The sequence below is a fragment of the Cebus imitator genome, unplaced genomic scaffold (genome assembly GCF_001604975.1).
Source record: "Cebus imitator isolate Cc_AM_T3 unplaced genomic scaffold, Cebus_imitator-1.0 Scaffold722, whole genome shotgun sequence".
In the NCBI taxonomy this organism is placed as follows: domain Eukaryota; kingdom Metazoa; phylum Chordata; class Mammalia; order Primates; family Cebidae; genus Cebus; species Cebus imitator.
In genome coordinates, this window is record NW_016108037.1 from 52,260 (window position 1) to 68,393 (window position 16,134).

Below are 16,134 nucleotides of genomic sequence, written 5' to 3' on the forward strand. Positions count from 1 at the left end.
TATGTGGGTGAATGGGTGGGTGAATGGATGGATGGATGGATAGATAGATGGGTAGGCAGATGGGTAAATGGATGAATGGATGGGTGAATGAATGTATGGATGAAGGGTGAATGGGTGGATGGATGGATGGATGGATGGACAGATGGGTGCACAAATGGGCAAATGGATGATTGGGTGGGTGAATGGATGTATGGATGAATGGGTGGATGGATGGGTGGGTGGATGGGTGGGTGGGTGGATGGATGGATGGACACATAGATGGATGGATACTATTAAGACTTTTTGTTACAAATGACAGAAACCCAACTCAAGTAACTCAAGCTAAAAAGGAAGGAAACAAAGGACTTGATTGGCTTACGTGCCTGAATAGTTAGGTATAGGTCTCCAGGAACAGCTGGATCAAGGGACTCAAATGATATCATCAGGACTAAGTCCCTCTTTTCCCCTTTCTGAGCACTGCTTTCCTTTGTGCTGAATTTGTTATCGGGAGGACTCTCCCTTCATGATGATAAGATTTCCCCAGCAGCTAAGGTGAACATTCAGCATTACCAGCAAAAAAAAAGAACTTCTTGTTCCCAACCACTCCATCAGAAGGCCCCAGATTTAGTCCCATTAATACTAGTAGCTAATGTTTACTGAGCACTTGCGCTGTGCTGAGCCCTTTAAAGGATTCCATCTGCACAGCAGCCCTATGAAACGCATGCTATTGTTATATCCCTTGTATAGACAAGGAAGCTAAGGCACGTAGAATTTAAATGTCAGCCAAAAGTCACACAGCCGGCACAGGGAGGCTCCAGGACCACACCCCCAGCATCCTGAATCAGACACAGAGGCCGGGAGGAGGGATCCTGATTGGAGACAGGTGGGGTGGGTCACACACAGGGCCCATGGCCTGAGAGTGGGAAAGGGGTGCCCATGTGGAAATGAGAAGTGGAATCAGATACTGAGGGTGAAAACGGCCACGCCCCTGCAGAATAACTTCTGCTATTCTCCAAGACAGCCTTGGGGAGGTTATTTGAGATTTCCCTGGGTGGGGAGGGAGCACTGGAGTGATAGTTTCTCTCTCACCAGACCCCACGCCCTGCCACCTCCCCTGTGTTCTGAGGTGCCGCCCTGGGCAGGGCAATCAGGGAGGCTCTCCCTGAGGGCCCAGCCCCAGGCAGACAACCCATCAGGACGCAGGCTGAGGGGCAGGGATGGGTAGACCCCCATCCAGGGTGGCAAACAGGCTCAGAGCAGGCAGCCCCAGGTCTCGGAGGGGACTAGAGGCCAGCACTGGGAACTGAGTCAACACCGCAGCAAACCCCAAAGGACTGCCCTGCAGGGGGCTCAGCCAGGTGCCAAGGCCTGCACAAAGGTGGCAGGTAAGCCAGAGGTGGAGCACGTGGGAATGAGCCTGGGAGTGGGAATGTGTGTGAGTGGCATATGCAGTGGGCAGGCATGCGGGCGTGTGCACACACACATGCTCCTGACCACAGTCAGGACCAATGCAGACAGGGGTCTTCATGTGAGGTCTCAGAGGGCCCAGCTTTACACACCGAGGTGGGGCTGGGGAAGAGGAAGGGGTCCCCCCACGCTGGGCTTGTGTGGAATGCAGGGGGAGGGGCTGGGGCTGGGGAGCCAGAGCATTTCACCCAGAAACCAGATCAGGGCCCTGCGAGAGGATAGGCAGGTCAGGACGACAGTGACAGCTGCCCACCGGCCTGGAGTGGCCTCAGTGCCTCTTGTTCCACCCCAGAATGACAGCCCACACCGTGCAATCCAGACTCAGGGCAGCCAACGGTGCAGCAACCACATGTGGGAGAGCACAGCCCTTTGACCTCCTGGGGGATGCCAGGCTCCAGGCTCCAGGACCCTGTCATGAAAAACCCTGCCTGGGGCCTGGGCAGGTCAAGGAGGAAAGGGCTTCCCTGCAAGGGCTTAAGGCCCCTGCGGGATAACAGAGGCAGCAGCAATGGCGGCCACCTTGGGGGTGGGAGGGTTCTATTTCTAAGCCACAGCATCTCGTTTCCTCCTTTCAATAAGCCTCAGCAATAAGCACTCCCATTACCCCCGTCACAGGCAAGAAAGCCGAGGCCCTCTGGGGACACACAGCCAGCAAGAGGCAGAGCTGGAATTAAATGCAGGGCTTAATGACCCAACATACCACTGTGCACTGCGCAAGGTGACAGCAGTGGGCAGTATATGTGGAGGGGGACGGGAAGGGAGCACGGGAGTGTGGCGGGGGAGGTAGAATGATGGGACAGCCTCGCTGGACCCGGCAGTCACTCGCCAAGCCCTCTTCCTCCTGCCTCCCGTATCATGCTCCACTCGGCCGCCGTTTCTCTCGCCCTTGGCCACCATCTACATCTGGGCCCCCTCATGGGCAGGATTGGACGTGACACAGGGGAGCCTGGCAGCCTGGGTCTCCCATTTGTAAAGAGTCTCCAATTCAGACACAGACATCTGTTCAAATGTGACTGTTATCCAGTCAGTGTCTGGAACGTGGCTTTGGCATCTTTCTAAACGGCAACCTTCACCGTGTCAAGGGGGCTGGCTTCTCCCAGTCTCTGGGAGACACTGGGGGGACCACCCTGGTGTCCAGGGACCCCTGCAGTGGTCCCTGGCCTGTCTCCTGGCCTCCCCTCCCCCTCCCCAACCCACTCTCCACCCAGAGCCCAAGGGCTCTTTCCAAAACGTAGACCAAATCACATTGTTCTGTTTAAAGCTGTCCAGCAACTGCCCAATCTATATAGAATCAAATCCCAGAGCCAAACACAGAGTTCCTGCCTACGGGCATGACCCAGCCTCCATCCCAGCCCTTCTCCCTCAGTCTGGACCATTCTGCCTCCCTGTCCTCATCACCCCCCTTTCCCTGGTTCAGTCCTCTTCATCCTCAGGAATCCACTCTGGAGCATCACCTCCACTGACATTAGAGATCCCCACCCCCCGACTCCTGTAAGTGAAAAAAACAATATGTGACAATCTGATTCCCATCCACCCCTCCCAAAGACCATGTGATGCCTGAAATCAGGGCCTGTCTGCAGGGGTCCATCCTGCTGGATCTCAGGACCTGGCACCAATAAAGATGCTGGGCTTCACCCATCCTGATGCGGATGCGGCCACAAAGGCCCAGCGTGGCTTGTGACTCACTCAAGGCCACATAGCAGTGCAGAGCAGAGCAGAACGGGGCTTGGCCCCAGGCCCCTGCTGTCCCACCCCTGCCATAGTGCCATCCATGGGGACCTGCTAGCTCAGTAAGGAATTCAGGCATGACAGGAAGCCCTCCCCACCCAGCACACCCCTCTGTGGCTGAGTATCACTGGATTCCAGTTCCTCAGTCTCCAGCCACCCACCGGCCTGACACCTGCATCAGCAGCCCTGTCTGGGTTTTCTCATCCGCTGAATTCAGCTCTGTCTCTTCATTGTCATGATCAGAGGAGGCTCGCTGTTTATCTCCATGCCTTTCTGTCTGAGAGGCTGGGAGCAGGAAGGAGAAAGCTCAGGCCGGAGGAAGGGCCTCAAATCAATCTGTCCCTGAGTGGTTTTGATAAGAGCCAGGAGCAGCCCAGCTTCATCGAGTGATGAATGATCACTGGCTCCCTGGATGGGTTGATATCCCAGAGGTGGGAGACAGGGGACTCAGTGGGGAGGGGAAGAAGAGCCAGGAGCATCAGAACAGGCTCCATGGAGAGGAAGGATGGGTGGGAGAGTCAGGATTGAGCCGCCCTCTGCTGTCAATCATGTCCCTGGAGAATATGACTGTTCAGGACTGCAGCTCTGGGGCTGCGTCTCCCTCCTTCTTGCCGGACACTTTGCGTATACCATCTGCTATGGTCTGAAGGTTTGTGTCCCTCCAAAATTCACAGTCAAAACCCAACTCTCAAGGTGATAGTACTAGAGATGGGGCCTTTGAGAGGTGACTGGATCATGGAAGTCAAGCCCTCATGGATGGGGTGAATGCCCTCATACAAGAGGCCTGAGGGAGGCTGCTAGCTCTCCACCCTTCCACCATGTGAAGCTATAACAACAGGATGCCATCTATGAAGCAGAGAGCCCTCACCAGACACCCAGTCTTCCAGCACCTTGATCTTGGACTTCCCAGTCTCTAGAGCTGTGAGCAATAAATTTCTGTTGTTTATAAATTACCCAGCCTAAGGTATTTTGTTATGCCAGTCCAAATGGACTAAGGTACCACATCTTAATCCACACCGTAGCCATCCAAGGAAGAAATGTCTCTCTATTTTTTACAGGAAGGTTCAGAGAGGTTAGGCAACTTGCCCAAACCACCCAGCCAATAAAAGTGAAAATTGCAAACATGTATTCCCTGACTTGACAAATAATTTCTGAGTGCTTTCTTGTGTCCGACACAGCTAAACACTTTAGAAGGCTGACCTCATCGAAGCAATCACTTCCCAAAGCCTCTTTCCCCCCTGCTTCCCCAGTAAAGATTCCCGTCCTCAAGGCACCTGTGGCCACTGAGACACAATCAGTCTAGGAAAATTCAATTTGGGTGACTCTGATGTTGGTTTATTTAGACCCAGAAGACTGTTGACAAGAGGTGGTTCAGCAAATGGGACAGAGGCCTGGTGTTCTCAGCTCCCTTCTCTTCCTCCTGTATCAGTGCCGCCGGAGGAGGGAAGGCCTGAGCTCCCCGCTTGGACTCCAAACTGTGCCACAAAAGGCTCCGCCCCTCAATTTCCACTCTCAGTTGCACTGCCCTGCCTCAGTTTCCTGTCTGCCTGTACCTCCTTGGAAAAGTCATTCACAGGAAATGGTAGAAGACATGTCTTTCTGTGTCCTTTATTTGGGACCTTGTGAGGGTCAAATCTGGGGGCTTAGGACACGATCCTCTAGTCTGTCGCTGGAGCCCGCAGGCTCCTCACGGCCCCTGTCATACAGATGAGTAGATGCAGCTTAAGTATCTTTACTGAGACTCCTGAATCCATTTGTTTGACCCCACTTTTTGCCTGATAGGGGACAGAGCCAGAATTTAAACTGCGAGGAGCCTGGAGGAGTCAGCTTCCCCTATAACCTCCCAGGACCCTGAGAGCACACAGCCTTCTTATGGCTACCACGCATTCATTAACGCTTCATAGCTTTGTTCTCCCTCCCTCTTTCTCAGAGGGCCCCAAACTCCTTCACGGCCCACAAAGCCCCTCATGTCTGGCCCGGTCCACATTTCCCCTTCTCACTACTCTCCTGCGTTCTCCTCTCTCACCTCCCCCATGTAGCCCCCACAACCCTACATTCATTCCCTGCATTCTGTGTTTCAACTACATAGAATGTGTCATGCCTCAAAACTGCCATTCCTCCCTCTCCTCTGGGTCCTCACATAAGCTGTTCCTTCAGCTACATCACTGTTCCTCCCCGGCCTGGCTCATTGCGACACCAGCCTCAGGCTTCGGCTTCCTTGAGGCTCCGTCTGGAGGGCTTGTTTGTTCCCACCCAAATCCAAGTGTAGTTGCTCATTTTTACTGACAATAACTCTTTATTGAGCACCTACTCAGTGCCAGTAGCATTGGGCTTCAGTGCTGAGGGGCTCCTGCCCTGAGCTTCCTGGCCCCCTGTGAACTCCACTTCATATTAATTGCTTCTCTAACCATCTGTCTTCTCAAAGGGACCAAAATAGTTGTGAATCCTACATCCAGTAAGGATTTAGAATCCTGAATATATAAAGAACGCCTGTGCCTCAACAACAACAAAACAGCCTATACTAGAGTCCTCCAGAGCAACAGAACTAATTGACTCTGGGTATGTGTATGTGTGTGCGTGCCCAAGTTGAGTATCCCTTACCCAAAATGTTTGGGAGCAGCAGTATTTTGGATTTTTTTGGATTGTGAAGTATTTGCATTATACTTACCGAATGAGCATTCCAAATCCAAAAATTCAAAATTCAGACTGCCCAATGAGCACTTCCTTTGAGCATCACAATGACCCTCAAAAAGTTTCAGATTTCAGAGCATTTCAGATTTCGGATTTTCAGATCTGAGATTTCTCAACTTGTAGGGGTGTGTGTGTGTGTGTGTGTGTGTGTGTACACACATGTATATAGTGCATAAAAAGATTTGTTGTGGCCAGGCATGGTGGCTCATGCCTGTAATCCCCCCACTTTGGGAGGCTGAGGCAAGCAGATCACCTGAGGTTGGGAGTTTGAGACCAGCCTGACCAACATGGCGAAACTCTGTCTCTACTAAAAATACAAAATTAGCCGGGCATGGTGATGCATGCTTGTAGTCCCAGCTACTTGAGAGGCTGGGGCAGGAGAATCACTTGAACCCAGGAGGCAGAGGTCGCAGTGAGTCAAGATTGTACCATTGCACTCCAGCCTGGGCAACAAGAGCAAAATTCTGTCTCAATAACAACAACAACAACAACAAAAGATTTGTTGTATGGAACTGGTTCACACAATTAGGGAGATGGACAAGCCCCAGCATCTGCAGAGTAAGCCGGCAAGGTGGAGACCCAGGAGAGCTGATGGCAGAGCTTCTGAGTCCAGAGGCAGGAAAAAAGCCAATATCCCAGGCTGAAGGCAGCCAGGGAAAAGAAATTTTCTTTTCCTTGGAGGAGGGTCAGCCTTTTTGTTCCATTCAGGGCTTCAACTAATTGGATGAGTCTCACCCACATTAGGGAAGGCAATCACTTTATTCAGCTAATTTAAATATGAACTCATCCCAAAACACCCTCACAGGATCACCCGGGATAATATTTCATCAAACATCTGGGCACCCTGTGGCCCAATCAAATTGACACATAAAATTAACCATCATGCAACCCAATTAAAAAGTGGACAAAGGACTTGAAGAGACATTTCTCCAAAGATGATATACCAGTGGCCACCAGGCACATGAGAAGATGCTCAGCACCATTTGTAATTAAGGAGATGCGGCAAAATCACAGTGAGGTGCCTGTACACCCCCCAGGATAGCTCTTGTCAAAAACAATGAAAATAAGAAGTGTTGGCAAGGATGCTGAGAAATTGGAACCCTCATGTATTGCTGGTAACAGCTTAAAGTGGTGCAGTCACTGTGAAAAACAGTTTGGCCATTCCTTAAAAAGTTAGGAGGCTGGGCGCAGTGGCTTACGCCTGTAATCCCAGCACTTTGGGAGGTCAAGGCAGGCGGATCGCGAGGGCAGGAGATCAAGACCATCCTGGCTAACACGATGAAACCCTGTCTCTACTAAAAATACAAAAAATTAGCCGGTCATGGTGGAACACGCCTGTAGTCCCAGCTACTCAGGAGGCCGAGGCAAGAGAATCGCTTGAACCCGGGAGGCGGAGGTTGCAGTGAGTGGAGATCGTGCCACTGCACTCCAGCTTGAGCGATAGAGCAAGTCTCTGTCTCAAAAAAAAAAAAAAAAAAATTAGGACACAAGTTTCTGGGACAGGAGTTTCTAGATGTCCCAGAAATTCCATTCCTGGGTATATAGCCAAGAGAAATGAAAACACATCCACACAGAAACTTAGATAAAAATGTGTTTTGGGGGCCAGGCGCGGTGGCTCATGCCTGTAATCCCAGCACTTTGGGAGGCCGAGGCAGGTGGATCACGAAGTCAAGAGATCGAGACCATCCTGGTCAACATGGTGAAACCCCGTCTCTACTAAAAATACAAAAAATTAGCTGGACATGGTGGCGTGTGCCTGTAATCTCAGCTGCTCAGGAGGCTGAGGCAGGAGAATTGCCTGAACCCAGGAGGCGGAGGTTGCGGTAAGCCGAGATTGCGCCATTGCACTCCAGCCTGGGTAACAAGAGCGAAACTCTGTCTCAAAAAAAAAAAAAAAAAAAATGTGTTTTGGTTTCTTTTTGGGAGGTCGAGGCAGGCAGATCACTTGAGGCCAGGAATTTGAGACCAGCCTGGTCAACATGATGAAACCCATCTCTACTAAAAATACAAAAATTAGCCAATGTGGTGGCACATGCCTGTAGTCCCAGCTACTCAGGAGGCCGAGACAGGAGAATCGCTTGAACCCAGGAGGCAGAGGTTGCAGCGAGCTGAAATCGCGCTATTGCACTCTAGCCTGGTCAACAGAGTGAGGCTTTGTCTTCAAAAAATAAAATACATACATAAATAAATATATGAAATATCCAAACTAGGTTAGTCCTTAGAGAAGACACATTAGTGGTTTCCAGGAGATAGACAGGAGTGATTACTTAATGGCACAAGGCATTCTGGGGTGATGACAAGTTTTGAAGCTAGAAGTGGTGGTTATACAAGATTGTGAAAGCACTAAATGCCACAGACTTGCACACTTTAAAATGGTTAATTATGTATTATGTGAATTTCACCACAATCATCATCGTCCTCACCCATCTTCCCTGTTTGGTTCATGCTTCCCGAGAGCTAGAATCCTTCACCATTGTAACCCCAGCACTGCGTACAGTCCCTGCCACAAAGGAGGTGCTTAATACAGCTTTGTTGAGTAAATAAACACAGAAAACAAAAAAGCAAGCAAAGTACCCACATGTGGAGAAAATTAAGCCTTTCTATAATTAGGGGCAGGGAGTAGAATCTGAAGAGCAACTGGATTTATTTTGTGTGATTTTGCAGGCACGAAATCAGGACCAACCAGTGGGACTGAGAAGGCAACAGCTCTTGACTAAACCTAAGGAAGCCCTGTCTACCCTTGGAGCTGCAGAGCAGTAAGACCAGCTGTTCAGCAAGGCAGTGAGCATCCCGTCAAGAGAGACATGCAAACAGAGATGAAGGGATTTGTTGAAAGAAGTCTTCAGGCATCAGCAGGAGACTTCCCCTAGACAACGTGTTCCTCCCAACTCGGAGGTGCTGTGATCTGAGATGACTTACAGGTCATTAAAAACCCATTTAGCCTCCTGCCTGGCTCCTGGTTGCCTTGTTACATCAATCATTCACCAGATATCTACTGAGCACAGGTGCCACCTGGATGCATCCAAAGACAGTGCCACTTCCTAAAGAGGCACAGAAGTTTCCAGGCCGTTCTTTTTATTTTCTGCTTCTTGACCTGACCCAGGGTTCAGAATACCAGTGGAGTTAAGGCTCTGATGTGCTGATGTCACTGGGTTCAGGAGATGAGTTTGCAGTTCATGCCCTCCTGCGGGCTGCTCTGCCTGGGGGCTGTCTGTCCCTGCAGCATGCCTGCCACCTCCTGGCTCTGATGCTGTCTCCTACTGCTGGCATCACCACCAGCTGCTGCTCCTGACACTGCTCCTCTGGACGTACCTTAGTGCCCACACCTGGCCCCAGCCTCCCTCAAGGTCAGGCAGCGGTGTACAGACAGGTAGCTGCTGCAATGTAGGAAGGGTGGAGGTTGGGAAACGTGATGAGCATTCACAAACATACTATCGCGTGTCCTTTAGAATACCGACGCTATGCTCTAGTGACCTGATGACGTGCATATGCTGCGAAGTTTAATTTTTTTTTCTTGTGATGGAGTTTTGCTCTTGTTGTCCAGGCTGAAGTGCAATGGTGCGATCTCGGCTCACCGCAACCTCCACCTCCCATGTTCAAGCGATTCTCCTGCCTCAGCCTCCTGAGTAGCTGGGATTACAGGTGCCTGCCACCATACCCAGCTAATTTTGTATTTTTAGTAGAGACAGGCTTTCTCCATATTGGCCAGGCTGGTCTCGAACTCCCAACCTCATGTGATCCGCCCAGCTCAGCCTCCCAAAGTGCTCAGATTACAGGCATGAGCCATGGCCCCCGGCTGAAATTTAATTTTTTATTGGTGACATGATATATTATTGTCCACTGGTCAACATTGTTGCCTACTCACCACTAATTCTCGCCTCTTTCTTTCCATTAGAACGCCATTTAGGGGCAGGGCACCAATGTGCCCTGTGGAAAATACTCCCCTGAGAAGGGGACACGGTTTTGGTCTATGGGTGTCCACAGACAGCCCTGGGTGGGGTTTGCACGGAAGCCTCTGGAGGAGACCCAGAAGCGTCTGGCCTTGGCCTTCCTCCTTCACCGTGTCTAGGATGCAACCTCGGTGACCAGAGATGGAGCTGCCTTCCTACAACCACAGAAACTAAGACGTAGCTGATGACGGTGGCATTAGAAATGCAGGAGAAGCCTGGGTCCCTGATGGCTCCTTAAAGCCCTCCTACTGGCCTGCAAGCTGCCAGCCTAAGGGCAGCTCACACCCATAATCCCAGCACTTTGGGAGGCCGAGGCGGGCAGATTACTTGAGTCCAGGAGTTTGAGACCAGCCTGGCCAACATGGTGAAACCCCATCTGTACGAAAAATACAATAATTAGCCAAGTGTGTTGGTGTACACCAGTAATCCAGCTACTTGGGAGGCTGAGGCAGGAGAATCGCTTGAACCTAGGAGGTAGAGGTTGCAGTGAGCCGAGATCATGCCGCTGCACCCCAGTCTGGGCGACAGAGCGAGACTCCATCTCCAAAAGCAGACAAACAAAAACAACAATGAAAAAGAGTGCCTGTGACAGAAGGAAAACAGGCCGCTGTTTGGTTAAGTCGCCACAGTCTGCACCTGAAGCCAACATAATTCTAATCAATGCTGTAGAAATCAAATAAAATTTACAACATGTAGTATAGTGGGTTGAGCAGCGCCACCTGAAAGATAGATCTTCCTGAGCCTCAGACTGTGCCCTTATTTGGAATAAGGGTCACTGCAGATGTAATTAAGGCAAGGATCACGAGATGAGATCCTCCCGGATTAGGATGGACCCTAAATCCAATGACAGGTGTCCTTAAAAGAGACAGAAAACGAGAAGACGGGCAGAAGCCCAGAGAAGAAAGCCCAGTGGAGGCGGAGGCGGAGACTGGGGTGATGCTGCCATAGCCAGGGACCAGCAGCCGGAAGATGCAAGGAGAGATTCTTCCCAGAGCCTTCACAGGGAGTCTGCTGACACCTGGATCTCAGACTGCTGGCCTCCAGAACCATGGCAGAATAAATCGCTGTCATTTTAAGTCACCTAATTTATAGTCACTTGTTACAACAGCCCTGAGAAACCAATACAGGCAGAAAAATGTGCTGTACAGCGTGCGTTGGCGTGCACCTGCAGTCCCAGCTCCTCCAGAGGCAAAGGAGGGAGGATCGCAGGAGCCCAGGAGTTTGAGTCCAGCCTGGGCAACATCAGGAAATCCTGTGTCTCTAAAAAAATAAAAAATAAAAAGGTACCATAGAAGATGTGCCATCCAAGTTGGGCAATTGAAAGATCATTCTCACGCTAAGAAAGAAAAGGGCCAGCCTGTAATCCCAGCACTTTGGGAGGCCAAGGGGGGGTGGATCACCTGAGGTCGGGAGTTGGAGACCAGCGTGGCCAAGATGAAGAAACCCTGTCTCTACTGAAAATACAAAATTCGCTGGACGTGGTGGTGTATGTCAGTAATCCCAGCCACTCGGGAGGCTGAGGCAGGAGAATCGCTTGAACTCAGGAGGCAGAGGTTGCAGTGAGCTGAGATCGCACCACTGCACTCCAGCCTGGGCGACAAGAGTGAAATTCCAAACAAAGGAAAGAAAGGAAAGAAAGGAAGGAAGGAAGGAAGGGAGCGAGGGAGGGAGGGAGGGAGGGAGGGAGGGAGGGAGGAAGGAAGGAAGGAAGGAAGGAAGGAAGGAAGGAAAAAGAAAGAAAAGAAAGCAGCCAGCTCTCCACAGCCCAGAGCAGAATGCTGCAGGGAAGCAGTCGCTCTGGGACCAGGCCTTTAAACACCATGCTGTGGAAACAGAGCGTGTTCTGATGCTCTGCATATTCACCAGGGAGCCTGCGGGGCCACCTTGGCTGCGCTCCAGCGAGAAGCCTCCGCCTTGCTCTTACCACCCCAGCTTCTCCAGGTCTCGAGCCACTTGTCACCCTCTCCTCTAGCGCTCACATCTGTTAACTCTCAAGAGGCCAGCAGAGGGCCATGGGGTGGGCACAGTGCTTCAGAGTCAATTCTGGGATGCCAGCAAAGCTCACCGGGTGAGCCAGTGCCAGATGAGAAATTGCTGTGCTCTGGCAGTTTTGCAAAATTCAAAGCTTTTTGCTGGAGCAGAGGGTCCGTCCTTGGAAGATTTCTTGCATAATCACCCAAAATGTAACCTTGTCAGCAACACCAGAGAGATTGTATCTCGGATGAGCTGGGGCCAGCCCTTTCTCTGCTTTTGGAATGATCTTCAAGAATGTAAATTACAGCAGAAGCGAGGCCCAATTCTTCTGCCACCATAAACTGCTTCACTGGGCACTTACTGCCATCAAAAGGAAATTGCTTACACTTCGTGGGTTTCTTGCAAAGAAAGCTTCCAGTCCTCGGTAGAGATAAGAGTGCATTTATTTATTCATCCACTCATCTATGTATTTAACAACCGTGTGCCCTAAAGTAGTAATAACAGGGACCGTTCACTCAGTGTTTACTCTTCAGCTGGGCCAAGTGATTTCCCTGTAGAATCCCATCTAACCCTCTCAGCTCTCCGGTAGGTCTTATCATCAGCCCCACTTCACAGATAAGAAAACAGAGGCTCTGAGAAGGTCACAAGCTCTCCCGAGGTCACTCAGCCAGTAAGCCAAGGGGGGTCAGGTTTGGAGAGAGAGGATTTGAATTCTTGTCTCAGTCCTTCTTCTTATTAGCTATTTCGTGTCCACATGTCATTTGATGCATTTAGCTGAGCCTCTGTTTCCTCCTCTGGAAAATGGACAGAGCCCAGGTAAGAGCTACCACACAGGTGAAGTCCAGCATTCAGGGAGTATTTCATACAATTCAGAACTCGCTCTCCAGCTCGGCATATCGTAAAACTGTTTTCCCAACAAAAATCAGTAGGATTTTCAAAATGTTTCCCAGCAAGCGAGATGGGACTCCTGAGAGTGGACCATAGAAACGTGTTTTGCACAGATTTTAATCTCAGATCTGTTGACTTAAATGCCTATCCCCCATACCTCTACCGGTGTTCACACCACTGGTCACACCACCCTTGGGTGGGAGAAGTTGAAAGGGTCTGGGCTGCTTTGCATCTCATCAGCTTCCTCCTTGACAGCTAGAGTGGGATGTCTCCTGCCAAAACAATCACGCCTGTTTACAGCTCCAAGAGGCTCAAGAGGCGGCCTGGAGGCCTGCCCCGCTGGCCCAGCCGGTCGGGTAACCCTCTCCTCTCAGCCAGCCTGTGTTTACCCTGCGGTTCGGTTCCATTGGAGAAAGCCCCCTGCCCCTCGACTTTGTAGCCTGAACATCTATCGGTATTTTCACAACCTTTTAGAATGCTGCTGGATTCCACCTCCCAGATGCCGCATTTGGGTACCTGACGACTTGCACCAAGAATATTTAGAGGAGAGGACGAGGGAACCAACCTCTAAATGGAGCTGATCATGGTAACAGGGACAGTTGTTACCTTTGTTCAGCACTTCACAGTTTGCAAAGCATGTCTTAGGCACTACGTGGCGTCGGTTTTGACCCTCGTGGTAACCTTTAAAGAAGAGGGAGATTACAGGTATTATTGTCCCAAGCTGGCCATGTCAAGTGGCTTGCTGTCTGTCAAGTCACAGAGCAAGTGCTTACCAGGAAGCCCCTGGAGGGAAGGAAGGGCCAGGATAAGCCCTAGGGGAGCCACTTCAGGAGCAGGGAGCAGAGAAGCCTCCAAGGCATGGGAAAAACCACAGTGGATGGGGAGGGGGCAGGAAGAAAAGCAGAAGAGGTGTCTTCGAGAATGCCGGGAGGAAGGAGAGGCCGTGCCACCTCTGCAGAGATGCTCCATTGGAGATAGTGTGGCCAATGGCTAAGAAGGTGGATTCCTGGCTAGCGTATTGCTAAACTTCCCTATGCCTCATCTGTAGAATGGGCATAATGATAGTCCCCACTTCATGTGGTTACCATGCGGCTTAAGTGCTTATTCCAGGCCTGGCACATGGTAAGTGCAAAATCTCCCCTATCCTAAACCCTGGCATTGGACTTGACCACCCAGCCACGAGTGACATTGTTTGTTTTCTTTTGAGGCAGTCTCACTCTGTCACCCAGGCAGAAGTGCAGTGGTGCAATCTCAGCTCACTGCAACCTCCGCCTCCTGGGTTCAAGCAATTCTCATGCTTCAGCCTCCCAAGTAGCTGGGACTACAAGCATGTGCCACCATGCCCAGCTGATTTTTATATTCTTAGTAGAGATGGGGTTTCACCATGTTGGTCAGGCAGGTCTCGAATTCCCAACCTCAAGTGATCCGCCCACCTTGGCCTTCCAAAATGCTGGGATTACAGGCATGAGCCACCATGACTAGCCATGAGTGACCTTTGACACAGCTTGGGGGTAAGTTGGTTTGCAGCATATTGTGGAATAAGCGGAGGTGAGGGAATGAAAGAGCGCCAGGAGAATCCCTGGAGGGGCCATACTTTGAAGAATGAAACATGGAAACATGGGATGGTCTCCCTTGGAGATCTGGGAAGGGCTTGAGCTTGTGTGAGCAGCAGGGGTGGCAGTGGGCAGCAGATGCAAAAGGCTCAGAGGGGATAAGAGTCAGGGCACCAGCCAGAGGGGATATCGGGGGCTGCAAATCCTTAATTAGATGGATCACTGTGGGCAGAGCAGGCACCTCCCCTCTCTGAGAGTCCAGGGGTAGGTCAGGATGTGGGCTGCAGGGCTGGAGGTAGCGGGAAGGGGCATCTGAGCTTCACCTTGATACCTGCTCAGAATAGAATTAGGTAGAGCTCCCTCCCTTAGTCACAGAGATATAAGCATCTTTGGGTTAAGACAATGTTTTCCAAATGTTTACTGTTTCCTAGAAGGCTTCCCAAATTTGACTCCTAGCTCTGCTACTGTGTGATCTTTGACAAAAGCCACTTAATCTCTTTGTGCCTCAGTTTCCTCACTTGTAAAATAGGGATCTTGAGATCATGATGCTGCCTGCCTGTCCAGATGGTTGTGAGGGTGAGATGGCACAATCTAAGGAGAGATCCTGGCCTGGGTAGTGAGGGCAGGCTGTTATTATTGTTATTAATTTTTTTTTCTTTTTTTTGAGATGAAGTCTTGTTCTGTTGCCCAGGCTGGAGTGCAGTGGTGCCATCTCAGCTCACTGCAGACTCTGCCTCCCAGGTTCAAGCAACTCTCCTGCCTCAGCCTCCTGAGTAGCTGGGAATACACCACAAGGGCTAATTTTTGTATTTTTAGTAGAGACAGGGTTTCATCATATTGGTCAGGCTGGTCTCAAACTCCTGACTTCAGATGATCCACCTGCCTCAGCCTCCCAAAGTGCTGGGATTACAGGTGTGAGTCACTGCGCCTGTCTGGGCTGTTATTATTCTGTTATTAACTAGTATCATGAGGTGCTCAGTTTGAGAACCAGTGAGTTAAGGCAATGATTCCTAGAGAGACCCACACTAAAGTGCAGTCATTTTGATGCTTACTTATACAATTCCTACTATCAACCAGGCACCAGGATATGATGGCTGCCAAGGAGACACGGTCCCTGCTCAAAGGTTTGCAGCAGGTAGAAGAGGCTTGCTCTGGCCAGTCGTTTAATTCCCACTACAAAACCCAAGGACCAGGGATCTATTCATGCTCCCATTCCACATGGGAGGAAACAGGGACAGAGAGGTGTAGTCTGCTGCCCAAGGTCACACAGTGAGGAAGTGGTGGAGCTGGGATTTGAACCCCAGGGGTTTGTCTGCCTCTAGAGCCTGCAGTGGTGTGTCCCACCGGTAACTACAAGTGGTGGTGAGTGCCACTGGCATCCAGAGTATGCAGGATGTGAAGGGCAAGTGATGCTTGAACTGAGAAAGGCATACAGGAGTTAATTAGATCAGTGGGGGTGGCAGGGTTAAGGCCCTGAGGCAGAATGGGCAAGTCCAGTGTGAGGATGCAGAGAGCCAGCTTCCCGGAAGATGAAACCAGCCAGGCAGGAGGCACTGCCTGCTCACCAGGGCTGACAGCTCTGTGGGGAAGGTGGACAGTACCCCAAGCACAGCAGGAAGCCTTTGGGGGACTTTCAGTGGAAGTGTGATGAGATTCAGGAACACCACTTTCTACAGCTGAATGGACTCAGCCACACAAAAGACCGAGGGGCACTTTGAATACAGACACGGGGCCCCTCGAAAGTACATTCGATGGAAAAGCAAAATGCTGGAGTGTGGGTGCTGGCTTCTATCTGCAGAGGGAAGAAGGAGAAACAGAATAAGAATGTGTATGCATCTTTGTGCTGGGACAGATGTAAAATGTCTCAGAAAGGGTATACAAGCAACTGTCAGGGACGGGAGGGG